Source organism: Melozone crissalis, unplaced genomic scaffold (assembly GCF_028551555.1).
Source record: "Melozone crissalis strain CALT ecotype California unplaced genomic scaffold, PUWL_Pcris_2 ptg000019l_1, whole genome shotgun sequence".
Lineage (NCBI taxonomy): Eukaryota > Metazoa > Chordata > Aves > Passeriformes > Passerellidae > Melozone > Melozone crissalis.
The window spans coordinates 24,757,843-24,773,185 of record NW_026535797.1 but is presented as its reverse complement, the minus strand read 5'-3'; positions in this window follow the sequence as shown (position 1 = coordinate 24,773,185).

Here is a 15,343-nt window from a genome sequence, read left to right as displayed (position 1 = left end):
GACAGATGGAAAAGCTGAGAAGTGAGGGAGAAGGGAAATGCACATTTCTTTTTTAGTACAATGACTGTGACTGACCTGATGATTTCCCACCCTGGCACTGAAGGCATTGACATTTAGTGGGGAACAACTGCCCCTTGGTGCTGGTTTCTTCAGCTGATCTCACCTCACCAGGTCACTGTGCAATGGCCTCTCTACCTGTTTGCAGTGCTTCCCTTCCAATTTCCCTTCTTGCAGATGTGATCACAGGGGAAGGCCTGATTTGCAAGGAGGGGACAAAGTGATGCTCACACAGACTGAAACACTGGAACTGTCACTCCTGGACTTACATGCACTGACAGTCAGTGCTTGTTCTCATCCAGCCTGAATACTTGCATACTGCAGAATTATGCATCACTTCATCCAACTGATAAGGAGTCAGGCATATAAAAAGCTCACACATCTGCTGAACAAATGTAAACAATAACAACTTCCATATGTTACTAATACAAAGCTCTCTCAGCTTAAATCAAGCCAGATACAACTGGAAATCATGGCAATGCAGAAGTAAAACTAGGAATATAAAATCATCTTCAAAATAGCATCAGGCTGTAGCACATATTTATTCTGCATTAGTATTGGATCCATACACTGTTCTACTGAATGGAGTGCACCACAAACAAACTGTAAACAAGAGACCTCTAATTTCATTTAGAAATACCACAGAAACCATTGTACTTTGCAATGATTCAGACATCATCTGTATTCCTGGATGCAATTACATCCATCAGGTTTTCAGAGGCCCATTATTTTTTTTCTACATATTTTGCAATATATGAATAAAGTGTTAAAGTAATATGGTAGGTGAATTTGTTCCAGAGGAATTAATTCAAAGGGAACCCAACCAGAGTATTTTTGAGAGTTTTAGGAAAGCATTAACTCTTGTCATTTGCTGTCCAGAAAAAAAAATTATTACTTTTGATTCTGGCGCTATCACACTCTCTTCCTTGTAAGTAAGATTCCTGAATATTTGTATTAAATTACAAATATTTTTTTCAGTCCCTTTGTCTTTTTTGAAGTGCACGAAAACCTGGGGAATATTTGCTGCTAGAACTCCTAACAAATGGGTTCAGTAACAAGAGAAACAAGGTGATATACAAATACAAAGCCCAGTCCCGGTGCTAGTAAATAGACCCCCTTGAGGTATTTTGTGTAAAAACTTGATTTTAAAACAACGGAATTTCTTCACAAAAAATTCAACACTGAAAATTCATGACTCAAGACTAAAAAGTTACTTTCAACTCACAAATGCATACAAATGAGGCTTACAGAACAGTGGCTGTTATTTCCAAGACTGGGGTGAACAGTCCTGTGTGCAGTGCAAGAACCAGCACCACTGCAAAGACACAAAATCACCTCCAGCAGAAGGAGCTTATACAGAGTATACATGAACAATACCAATGTGTATCATGGGAAGTGGAAAGGGAGAAAAATGGAGTATTTTGACTTGCAATTATTTGCTTCCTTACCTTAAACAAGTGTGCTAATCTTTATATGCTTTGCTCTACAAATGAGGGCTCACTTTCATCACTCACTGCACGCAGGTACAGTCGTGTTCAACCAAGCACATAAATAATTATGACAGACATGTCCACTTGAATGCCTGAAACCTGGCACACAACTACATCTCAGCAGAGTCAGCATCCCCACTGCTCTGCATCTGAAAGAAAAGGCTAATATTGATGCTGCAGACTCTGAAGTTCTTTGGCATCAGTTCACAGGAGGAGTCTTCTCCATTGTCAGAAAAAAAAGGGAAAAAATCCTGTAATATAAAAAATTTGATTTCTCTGTAAATAACAGAAATGCAAAACAAGGCTTTGTATTTTGAAGAGAGGAGGATCCCTTAACAAAATAATTTAGCGTTTACACACTAATTAGCTGGAAATATATTTCACAAGTTTCAAAGCCACTTCAAGAAATTCAAAAAAGCTGCTGTAAGAGATTTAGACACATGCTCTTCTTCTACTCAATTCAAACCTAAAACTGATCAAACTAAATTCTGTCCATTGGAAGTGTTAGCTTTTAGTACAAAGCAGAGTTCCATACTGAGGACAGTATCCAAGGGTATTTTTAAGTGATACCAGTGATATTCACTGTCAAATTTTCATATTTTACTTAGAAATCAAGTATTTGAAGTGAGGAGTGTTTACGACACGTCAAAATAAATAATTATATACATAAATATATATATATATTTATATAAAAATTTAATTAAGCCATGTAGCAAGATTCACCCAGTGTTGTGAAATTACTGGGATTTTGTGAAGTGGTTTGTGTCACTGACTCAGCACTGAAAGAGATGAGAGATACTGCCCAGGTCACAACCACTCTCTGCATATAAATCTTTGGAGGCTAATTTTAAAGGCGACCTTTGAAGTAGAATGTAGCACCCACTTCTCAGAGGTGTGTTCATTCCTTTAAGCCCTAGTGAGTTAAAACCAGATTCAATACACTTGCCATCTGGCAAATATGCTGCAGGAGGAAGAGGTTCTAATCCTGGCCACAGTTCCTTGTGTCCTGAAAAAAAAAAATCCATTTCCAAGGACTTGTGCAAGCTTCCTATGGAAGCCAGATGGAGTTTTTAATGAATCTGCCATTTAAATAAAGAGGAATTGATATGGTTACATTTAAAACTGATGGTTAAAGTGCTTTTGCTTAGGAATTAAAAGCAGAGAAAAATTTTGCGTTGCAATCTTGAAATGCACCACAAGAAGGCTGTAGCTCTGTAGCATCACAGAATCATTAAAATATTCTGGCATCTCTGAACATTTTTTTAGAGGACACTTCAGCTCTCCATACTACAATCAGCACAGGAAACATGGCAAGCTCTGATGGATGACCAATATTATGGGATAATAACAGCGTATCAGTAACACACAGAAGAGAAAAGTGATCACGTTTAAGCGGATGTAATGCTACTAACTAATAGCTCCTACAGGAAATAGATACAGTTATGACAGCAGTTTTCCAGTGCAGGGAGAGAAAGCAGGTAAAATGAGAGTAGAGAAATGAGATTATATGTACTTTGAAGACTTCATGATTGCCTTTTGAAATAAGGCAATTTTTCATGCAGCTTTTTTCCAGTCATGAATGATTAGGTAAATAATGCCTTTTTTGATACAAATTGATTTTTTCTGAACACAATTTGCTCTACAATACTTAAGTTGTTTTTAATGTTTTTTATGCTTGCCACTATTGTCTTGAGTAGCATGACAAGACATGGGGGGCAGCTCTTGATGAAAACTGTTAGAGTGACTACACCAACATTACATTCTTAATATCAACCTTGATGACAGAAAACACAGTTTAACATTTGAGTCACAAAATGAAGGAGCAGGAAATTTTTATTAGATATAGAAGAGGACTTGATTGTAAGGCATTCTCCCAAACGATGCCTGTACCCATCTTTCAAGGTACAACTACAGACTTCAAACAAATAGTTTTGAACTAGCAGATGTCTTATAAAGTTCACAGTCAAACTTCAAAGTTCGAAGGACCACTGCTTGGTTTAGGTTACACTAGGCATTTGAACAAAAAGTTTACTCTTGATTTTAAAAAAATCAAATGGCTGAAATATAACATTACTCACTGAAGCTATTTTAGGTTTCATCACTGATGTAATGAAAACTCTCCCTCGAGCCTGTCTGTTACCTTCAAACTTCTTTTCACTAGTTCCTGTTGGTACACTTTTGTCCAGTAAATGAAAATCTTCACAGACCTCAAGGTGCCTGCTGGATGAATACACATTTAAAAACAATAGGATCGGTTTGGTTTTTTAAAAAGAAAAAAGAAAAAAAAATCAGCAAAATGGAAATGATGGTCGTTTTTTGTTCAGCAAGTAGTTTATGCCTATATAACCTACACCTGACAAAACTTATGCAGAGCTTCTCAACTTTTTGGAGGAAAACAAAACAATTTATTTAGAACATAACAGCCTCAGGCAATCAAAATCTTTAATCTGGAATTGATATGCATCTCCAAGAAGAGGGAGATGCTTTTAATGCAATGATAACCCTGCCAATGTAACATACAGGATTTAATGATATAACAGATGAACATGGGAGTCTGTTGTTAATAATCTTCCATTTGTTGCACAGCATCAGATTTCAACAGGCAATTATCTGTCAAGCTTAGTTTTGTGTTCCAGAAATAATTATCTTTACTTCTGACAAGTAGCCATTATGTTCCATTACTAATATTAATATACCTAATGTTCAACTCATCAGAGAACAAGGCCAGTAATACACTTCACTATTTTAAATTAAAGGACTTGCCCACTTAATTCCCTTCTAGTCTCTACAAAATTAGGAAATAAACTTGCCCTCATGAACCAAAAAGTCCGTGATTTGGGAAAAACACTGTCACCTGACAGAAAAGCAGTATGAAAACACCACTTTGGATTCAATGGTCAGCTGTGCCAGCTGGGGACATGGCAGCAGTGGCACCGGGACCCTGAGCTGCCTTCAGTGCCCGCCCAGCCAGGCACAGGGAGAGCCAGACACCCAGGCACAGGGACAGCCAGGCTCCCAGGCACAGGGACAGCCAGGCTCCCAGGCACAGGGAGAGCCAGACACCCAGGCACAGGGACAGCCAGGCTCCCAGGCACAGGGACAGCCAGGCTCCCAGGCACAGGGAGAGCCAGGCTCCCAGGCACAGGGACAGCCAGGCTCCCAGGCACAGGGACAGCCAGGCTCCCAGGCACAGGGACAGCCAGGCTCCCAGGCACAGGGACAGCCAGGCTCCCAGGCACAGGGACAGCCAGGCTCCCAGGCACAGCGACAGCCAGGCTCCCAGGCACAGGGACAGCCAGACACCCAGGCACAGCGACAGCCAGGCTCCCAGGCACAGCGACAGCCAGGCTCCCAGGCACAGCGACAGCCAGACACCCAGGCACAGGGACAGCCAGGCTCCCAGGCACAGGGACAGCCAGGCTCCCAGGCACAGGGAGAGCCAGGCTCCCAGGCACAGGGACAGCCAGGCTCCCAGGCACAGGGAGAGCCAGGCTCCCAGGCACAGGGACAGCCAGGCTCCCAGGTACAGGGACAGCCAGGCTCCCAGGCACAGGGACAGCCAGGCTCCCAGGCACAGCGACAGCCAGACACCCAGGCACAGCGACAGCCAGGCTCCCAGGCACAGCGACAGCCAGGCTCCCAGGCACAGAGAGAGCCAGGCTCCCAGGCACAGGGACAGCCAGGCTCCCAGGCACAGGGACAGCCAGGCTCCCAGGCACAGAGAGAGCCAGGCACCCAGGCACAGGGAGAGCCAGGCTCCCAGACACAGAGAGAGCCAGGCTCCCAGGCACAGCGACAGCCAGGCTCCCAGGCACAGGGACAGCCAGGCACCCAGGCACAGGGACAGCCAGGCTCCCAGGCACAGGGACAGCCAGGCTCCCAGGTACAGGGACAGCCAGGCTCCCAGGCACAGGGACAGCCAGGCTCCCAGGCACAGCGACAGCCAGACACCCAGGCACAGCGACAGCCAGGCTCCCAGGCACAGAGAGAGCCAGGCTCCCAGGCACAGGAACAGCCAGGCTCCCAGGCACAGGGACAGCCAGACACCCAGGCACAGCGACAGCCAGGCTCCCAGGCACAGCGACAGCCAGGCTCCCAGGCACAGGGAGAGCCAGGCTCCCAGGCACAGGGACAGCCAGGCTCCCAGGCACAGGGACAGCCAGGCTCCCAGGCACAGCGACAGCCAGGCTCCCAGGCACAGGGAGAGCCAGGCTCCCAGGCACAGGGACAGCCAGGCTCCCAGGCACAGGGACAGCCAGGCTCCCAGGCACAGCGACAGCCAGGCTCCCAGGCACAGGGAGAGCCAGGCTCCCAGGCACAGGGACAGCCAGGCTCCCAGGCACAGAGAGAGCCAGGCTCCCAGGCACAGCGACAGCCAGGCTCCCAGGCACAGGGACAGCCAGGCTCCCAGGCACAGCGACAGCCAGGCTCCCAGGCACAGGGACAGCCAGGCTCCCAGGCACAGGGACAGCCAGGCTCCCAGGCACAGCGACAGCCAGGCTCCCAGGCACAGCGACAGCCAGGCTCCCAGGCACAGGGACAGCCAGGCTCCCAGGCACAGGGACAGCCAGGCTCCCAGGCACAGGGACAGCCAGGCTCCCAGGCACAGGGACAGCCAGGAACCCAGGCACCACGCAGGGCACACTGCCTCCTGCACAAGCACAAGTCACAGAACTTCTCCTGGTTTTATACAAAAAACTTCAGTCAAATTCTGCCACCAACTGTTGAGGCTTCAGCACTCCTGCCGCTCTGTAACTCCTGATGGGTTTCAGAGTCACTGCAACAGCGCCAGAGAACAAGTGGCATCCTCCTAATTGACTAGCAAACCACTTAGCTCAGCAGCATGATGTTATTTACTTTTAGATGTGTCATTTTTAAGCTGATCACCACAGAAATTGTAACAGATGTGGTACGAACCCAAGACCATAAGAAACTGTATTCACGTGAAAATGAATTTTTTTCCTTTTTTTCCACAAAGTTTCCCCTCTGGAGCCCAGGTTAGAGTGGATTGGGGAAAGATCACTGTAGGGATTCATACCAGAATTTTCTTACAGTGGTTGTAGTCAAACTTATGGAGCTGCATAATTGCTCAATGTCACCTGTTGTGTACATTTACATGTAGCACAATTGTTGGAGAACAACAGAATACATTTCAATACCAGCAGCCACAGTGAAATACACATGCTTTACAGAACAGAGTACCTCCAGGGAAAACAGGTCCATATGAAGTGATGGTAAGCAGAAACAGTCCTTAACTGGAATATACTCCAGACCTGTTCAACTGCTCTGCTATAACTTAATTGCCTCTCCTGCGATTTTCCTCACCAGATTACCACACTCATATTGAAAATTACCCTGCATTTTAGACTGAAAATATAGAAATTAATTAGAAATATTATATCAGATATTATACTACAAATAGTATTATAGAACATACATTATATAAGATACAAATATATATTTAGATAAAGTATTAACTAATCCGCTAGTCAACAAAATGAGAAAGATTTTCTGGTATAGGAAAATAAGACAGACATCGTGAAGCAAAAAGATGGATCTGACAAAAACAAAGTTTGTTTCCTATGTCAGGCATATTGAACAAAAATATAAAAAACAAAAATATAAAAAACAAAAATATAAAATTTAGGCTCTGTCCAGATCAAAGACAGAACCTAAATTTTTCAAAAAGAAATTAATTCTGATTTGTGACAATTGCCAAGATTTTCATTTGTGTCTCAACTCAACACTGGAAAATCCGTGCAGCTCAGGATCTACCAGAGAACAGGACAGCACCTCTACTGAAGCTTCACTTGTGAGTTCAGACTGAGGTCAACCCTGTGCCTACACTTTCCTTCCAGAACCTGTACCTCTAAGTAAGTTTGAGAAAATTCCTCTTTAAGTGCCACAAAGTCTAGAAGGTTCCTTCCTCTTGCATTCTTACAACTTGTTGTTTGTTTTGGGGTTTTTTATTACTTTAGCAAAGGACAAATTTTTGATGCTTCTTTGTTCTAAATACCAGTGTTAGTAGAACCTAAACTATCCATTGTAGAAATTATTATGCATGGAAAGTTTCTTGTGAGAGATTACAGGGGTTTCTGAAAACTCTTCAGATCCTGATTCTGCCACTTCTCCTTATCTGTGTGATTGAATACTTCTTTAAAATATGGCCTAATTGTTGGAGAGTACCTGGATGTAATTTTGCTCTGTAGGAGTACTGAGCTGAATTGTAAGACAAGGAAATAATTGTATTGCAGGACAAATTGTATTAATGAATACTTAATAGAATTAATTTACTCTGTGTATGATCTCATGTGCCTTCTAGAATGTATTTATGTATTATGTGTATGTAAACACTGCTATAATGAGAAGCTAGAGAAAGAAGAGCAGGGACATGTGTCTCACTGTTCTGTGCTAAAACTGACACACTACTTGCATCAAAACCATAAAATCCTCAAATAATAATGGAGTGACATACAAGTGCTCTAAATCCTTGTTATACTTTAATTAGCTTTCACATGTATTTACTCTAACAGTGCTGAGCTCCCACAGAAGATAAACATTACAGCAGCAATTTGGAGAACAAAGTGCTGACAACCAAATAGATTTGTTTCATAAAAACATAAATCACAGGACACTTATCTGCAGAAATTGTTCAGCATATTGATAAGATGAAAAGATCCTTAAAGGCAAAGACAAGTTTAAATTAATTATCTTAGTTAAAAGGATAGCAGCCTCAAAAAACATTTCCTACATAAAGATACAGATCAAGATCACTGTGCTGATTCCTTAATAAATATAGAGTACTACATTTTCACAATCCCAAGTCATGAAAAGGAATGAAAACCAATTGATTTAAAACCTGTTGATTTATGACAAAGATTTGTATATGCACAAACTCCTGCACTCCATTACTACTTAAGCTCAAATTTCCCCATTTCTCTTCCTCCAGCTGCAGTTGATTCTGCATCACCAAAATCAACACAAGTCTTCCTGTCAATTATGAACAGATGAAGTCAAACATAAGGGATCACTTTCTGACAGCTCAGTGCAGTTCACAAACACCTCCATCCATTTCCTCTGCCTAAGCCACCTTCAGAGAGGGAACATGCTCAGGTGAAATAAGTACCAGTATTTCTCACAAATGGCTTCTTTCCCCTCAGCATCACTGCAACAATGAACAGAACCTTGGCCAAATTGTAACAGGACCAATTTGGGATAATTGCACAATGTTTAATTGTTCTTGATCAACACCAGTGACCCTGCACCTGTATTGTGGCGAGAGGAGTCTGATTTTCAGAGAAAAGTTGCATGCAATACCTTCTCATTTTCTAGAGTGTGGATGACTTTACAGCATCTGGGTCGAATTTTTACCTTGGATTCTCCACTACTGCACTGGAAACCTATTTTCTATATTTAGCGCAGATGTGTAAAAATTAGCCTGCTTGACCCCATGAAGCAAAATAGGAAATAGCTCAGCCTGAATTGCATTTTATCCATAGCTAATATCTCTAGCTTCCCTTATTTTCTCCAATTCCTGCAGCTCATGAAAGAGACACAGAGCAGTGTAATTACTGCCTTACAGCAGGAGGCAATCAGTGAAAACTTTTGCTGCTGGTGGTTGAAAAGTTGCCAGAAAAATGGTAATGACATGAACGTCTACCCCTCACAGCAAAGTGCTCCGTTATTAAGAGCTGCTATTCTCTTTCCAAACACTCAAGGGAGCTATGAGCCTACAGTTCAAATTTTCAGTCCAGGAAGTGAAATCTCACTGTAACTGCAAGCTTATTTGTTTATTGATTTATTTAGTTTTGTCTTGAATTAACAGAACATTCAGGTTTAATCACTATATTTTAGGTTAAGATTACTACTTTTTTATGTGAAATCAAATGCAGAACATCAGCTCTTATGCTGTTGTTATTTTTTAATACTTTATTATCTTATTCTAATGCATATACATATAAGAACTAAAATACTGTTAAGACACACCTTCACTTGAATTACTAATTCCTTCAGCCACTCTGGCAAATACGTTTTCTCAAGTGCTCTTACAAGGAAGACTGCTTCTAAAATATTTTCATAAAAATCTATACTACACCTGCCATCATTAAATAAAAAAAAAAAAAAAAAAAAAAAAAAAGAAGAAGAAGAAGAAGATAAGAACCCCCACTAGCCCAACTGTGAACATCCCTGTTTAATAAAAGACAATTTTTCCTTTGGGGACTTTCAGTCATTACCACACAGTAGCTACTCATTATGCTGTTGTCTTAAAGCATAAATGTTGTCAGCAGAAGAGCAGAATTGTATTGACAAGGCTTGGAAAGGGGCCGACAGACCACTAATGATATGTGCTGGGCACTGCTGCCTGTTCCAGACAGCTCTTCTCTACTGCCTCTGAGACAGTCACGAACTACATCGCAGCACTGACAAGGACAGGAATGAGCTAGAGAAGTCTAACAGAAACAACAGTAAAAGCTGCAGGAAAATCTGGAATAGCAGAGGCCTTTACAGGACTTTACAAGAGCTTTATTTTCCTTTAAGTGAATTTCTGGGTTCCAGCCCAGTCTCTTGCTAGAGGGCATGCCAAACCACCACAGACTGCCAAGCGAGCACATGCACAAAACAATCCTCATCTGATTATTAAAGACTGAATTTGCTAAATATATTTCATAACTATTTCAATGCCTTTTTTACTTTACAAACATTTTTAATGTTACATTAAAATGGGGCTAAAACTTTGCCCCATGTTTACGCCCTCCACTGCCAACTGAAGAGAAACAATTCTTTGTATCTCTGATTCATACAGTCACGTTTGATGAAGATTTTGCTAATGCTGCTAGGCTGCGGCTTCTCTGTCAGGTAACTTCTTACTGTCTTTAATTATTAGCTATTTCTTCTACATCAAGGTCTGCACCAAGTCCAGGCTTGCACTGATGAACACAGATAGTCCTTGATGCTGACATTTATTCTGAACTCACACTACCAGAGCAGTCATTGTGATTACATGTTTTTGATGTACAAACAAACTGTAAGTGACAGACCCAGAGTCAAAGGAAGGGCTCCCATCCTTCAGCGATTAGCTCCTGGGCAGCCCGACCCAAAAGGAATATTGAAACACATAGTTTATACATTTACATTATTCTCAGATGGTGAAACTGACGCTTTCTGCTCTGTCCATGAGCTGAAAACACCTCCAGTGGCTTCTCCTGTCACAAAGAAGTAATCAGGGCTTGGTACAGCACAGTATCTCCATGAACACTTTATCAAGGCATTTTGATTTTGCAACTCCTCTGCAAAGGTGCTTGTTGCACTATTTCATCGAGAGCTCATGTTTTAAATTTAAGTGTCAGTAAAAAACCTCATTTCCTCTGCTTCCCCTCTTTCCTGATCAAGGCAGCAATATTCACAGGCTAGTAGACTGTAACATAAAATGAAAACACAAGTTCAGATTTCAACTGAATACCATAGAAATGCAAATTTAAAACTTGGGTGAGTCCATTAAGAAGTGTCTTTCTTTACTTCTGCCTTAAACACCCCCTCCACACACCAGAAACATTGTCATCAACAAACCAAGCTGGGTTTTAAAGTCATGGTATGTGACTCAAATGTGTTGACTTTTCTGTGAATGATTCTCATGAAAGAGAGTTTCTCTGCATGAGGAATAAAAACTGGCCTGGCTTGATGCTTTTTATCATAAAAACTTAAAGCTTAAGTTAACAGCATACACTTACCTATTCCTATTTTATCATTAATGACACTTGTGTTTCAAGCCAAAAAGAGATGACAACATACAAATCTTTACAACTTCCAAATTTCTTTCTATGTCACAGCTACCATGAATATGCTCACAGAGAAGTTGACTCTTCCCTTCATAAACCTCCTCTGTCAACAGGTTCAGGACTCAAGGCTGAAGCTAAATGTTCCTAGAATTTGGGCAGTCAGTGTAACAAAAAGACAAGAAATGGAAAAAGAAAAAGAACAACCTGCTGGACTAAACTGGGCTTCTCATGCCGCATGGGATTAAAAAGAGCTGGCTTAGGAGATTTCAGATTGAAGTTCAAACTTGCTGGTGCAATTGGAAAAATTAAGAAAGAGAAGAAAGAAATGCATCATGATCTCTATAATTAAAAGTCCATAACAAAACGTTATCTGTGTAAATCTTTATATTCAAAAACTCGGTTTCGGTTTTAACATGGATCCACATTGCTTTTAGACTCTACCACTACAGATATGATGCAAAACGCACACCACAACCATGCCAGTTACCTAGGAAATTTTGGGAATAGTTTCAGGCTACAGAATAAAAGGTTCAGAGTATAAATCAACCTTCAGGTCACAGAGGTCCCCTAATGAGCATTAAAGCCACCGCCCAGAGCATTACCCAACCACAGGTGTATGTTTTTATATTTTTGGCGCACATTTCTTTTGCTGATGTGCTAATATTTTTTGAGCACAGTAAAATCCACTGGGCAACTGTTCACTTTGCTAACCAGACTTCAGTGCTAGAAAAGTGAGGACAGACTTGCTTAAAAGTATTTTGTGGCTTTCGAATTGCTCTGCTCTGGAATGAACATTGACAAGTTCTGCTGGCCCTCCCTAGGAGTTCCCACACACCGGCTGGCAGAGATGAAAGCAGTCGAAGGAAAATAAATGTCATTCCTTTCCATATTTCTCTAATTTAAAGCAATTATCAATTTAATAAACACTGGTTTCAAGGAAAGAGAAGATTCTTGCTTTGGGCTTACATGAATCATTTTGAAGGCAATGCTGTTCCCAGCGACTACTCCCTAGTTCCTTTCCACTGAGCACTGGAAGCGGCAGTCCAGGGGTATCATGGAGCCTCCCTCTCTGGAGACATTCCAAACCCACCTGGACATGTCCCTGTGCCAGCTGCTCCAGGTGACCCTGCCTTGGCAGGAGGGTGGGGCTGGATGATGGCCAGAGGTCCCTTCCAGCCCTACCAGTTCTGTGATAGCACAGCTGGCACCACTGAGCCAAGCCTGCCCACACTCACAAGGAGCACCTGGACGTGCAGCGCTCCAGCTCTCCCCAGAGAGCTCACATCCAGAGCACACAAACCATGTGCCAGAATGTGGTTCATGCTCCTCAACACCAGCTCATGCTACTGCCTAAGCAGTGCTGAGCCTGCACCAGCTACAGGCTCAGAACAACTGACAGCTGCAGGCACATCTCACAAAAACACCTATTTTTAATACAATCACTGCCTCACCCAAACTTCCTGAGGTCAAGAACCCTCTAAGACTTCACCAGCTTTGAGACTACAAGGCAACATTCTGCAAATACTTGCTGACAGGATAAGAAGACAAATTTTATCATACCCACAGCGACATAAATGTGTGAGAGTATGGGTTACACCTAAAGAGAGAAAGATGCATGCTTGGGGACTACTGCATGAAAATGTTTAGTCAAAAAGAATGAGAAAGTGCTACATTTTAAGAATTTATGCTAAGGAAAACATATTTAAAAGACTCAGCTACAATTCCCTGGGTAATGATGCATGCTGTTTTAAGCTTCTTTGTCCAGAATTTCGTTTCAAAATAGTATTCAGACAATTAACACTATTCTAAGAGTTTAACGTGGTTTTCTGTAGCTTTAATTCAACAATATTTTGTTTTTAAGGTTGGGCAATATTCCTTTTCAAACCAAAATTAATGTAGCACATCAATGGTAATTTTTCAATGATCTCCATCCATTTGAATGAATGCTACTTTACCAAAAAGCCCAGTGGAGTCAGTCAGTCTATATATCATTAAGCCCACTGTTTTTTATTGGATGCCACAAAGACTTTGTGGACCTACTCAAAGCTTTCTGGCTGACCCAATTTTTGCTGAAATACGACTTTTTACAAAGATCACATTGCTCTTACTCTGCAAATGGGAATGCCTAGCTGCAGATATATTATTTTGTTTTGTCTTTGCACATTTGATTGGCAAACCTCAGAAAGGATCTCACATGTTGCTGCAGTGAAGATCAACAATGTAATTTTAAAATTAGATTTATTCATTATGGGTTTAATCCACTTTTCTCTGAAAAAAGGCAGAGCAAATCCACTTATACAGCTGTACGAGCAAAATATAACTCCCTTCTGGAGCAGGAGACAGAGAGTAGAGTTATACATCAGGCCTCTGGGCTTGTGAGGCTGAAGTCCAGAATAGACTGGGCAGCCCCCAAGGCTCTGTGTCCTGCATCCATTGTAAACTGGATTCACCTGCTCACCTGCAGACAGCATTTCCATTTCCCCAGCACTACCCTAATAATGGGAGGTTAGTTCATTTTTGAGACACCCTGGCCACCTCTCAAGCCTACACAGTTACCAGTACCTCTTCCACTTCTAAAGGAAAATTGAGAAGACACAAAAAATGGTATTTGATTAGAAACAGTTGTCTTGTGCTATAGATTTCTTAAAAACAAGATATCACAGAGTCACAGAATGCTTGAGATTGGCAGGGACCTCTGGTGATCATGTGGTCCAACTCTCCTACTCAAGCAACACCACCTAAACCCACTTATCCTATAACCCTTTTATATGCCAAGCCCAAAAGTATGCCAGCCAAAAGACATTTTGATCACACTGAGACATTTGCAGTCACAATAGCACTTCATACACATTGCCTTTGATTCAAGAAAATCAAGCAGTACACAAGTGGAAGTTGACTTTCCTAGAAATGTTTCCTTTTACAAAATAAGAGCCATCTGCCAAGGATTTAGCACAATGATAAAAGATTAAAAGCAGCTGCATTAAAAAGTTGCTATGGATTCGATATTTATAAAAGCAAACAAAATCAATATGCATAGAATCCACACAATAAATATATATGCTAATAAAAACTGCACTGCCTAGACCTTAATTATAATGGCAAAAGAAAAATTCAAACAGTTTCTTTAACCAGTAATCATGTTTTTTTCTGGTGCAATTTGGATTAAATCTGTCTCTTTTTAAGTACAGAGAACACCTTGTTTTCTAAAACAATTAATTTACCCTAGAAAGCTCATTCATAAATGAAGCTGTTAGCTAACATTCATCATATGTTCATTACAAAGTCCAATGTTTCAAATACAGAAACAATGCAAGAGCAAGATTAATAATGCTCATATTTCTCTTCTGATTTAAACAATTTACATATCAACACTTGAGTTTCAAATTGGCTATGCACAAACTACACTATGTACTAGTATATGCCCATTTATAAGCTAAATACAGATCTGTGAAAAACTAATGAAAGTAGTAATACAGACACACACACAAACTGGAACCCTAATCTTTTGGACAATCAAGAATTGTACAATATAAATGCTCATATGGTCTTCTTCTAGATAGGATATTGTGTACAAATTTCATATCTGAATACATTGCTACTTCCAGTAGACCTTACAGAATTGTACTGAGTTTCTCCAGTGTTAACTTACAGAAGCCTGTTTATTCTCACAGTTTCATACCCCTCCTAACCTCCTGCACAGCTCTGTTTCCCAAGTTTTCCTTCAATCATCACACAATTGGTACCCACAGCCCTCCAGAGCTCAGGCAAACCGAAAGCCTTTTATTTATCAGCTTCTAGGCACAGACAGAGAAGAGTGAGTGAAACTGGACTGTCTCCTAAAATAATGCATGCCAATGAAGTTTCCAGTCCTGGAAATACAGTTCATGTGGCTGTATAAGCACACAAGTGGTTCCTGAAGCAAACGTCTGCACTGAGCTCGTGCCTTGAGGCTCTGGGACCTCCATGCCACAACCTCTGATTTATTGGCAAGGCCAGCAGAAGCTGTTCTCACCCACATTT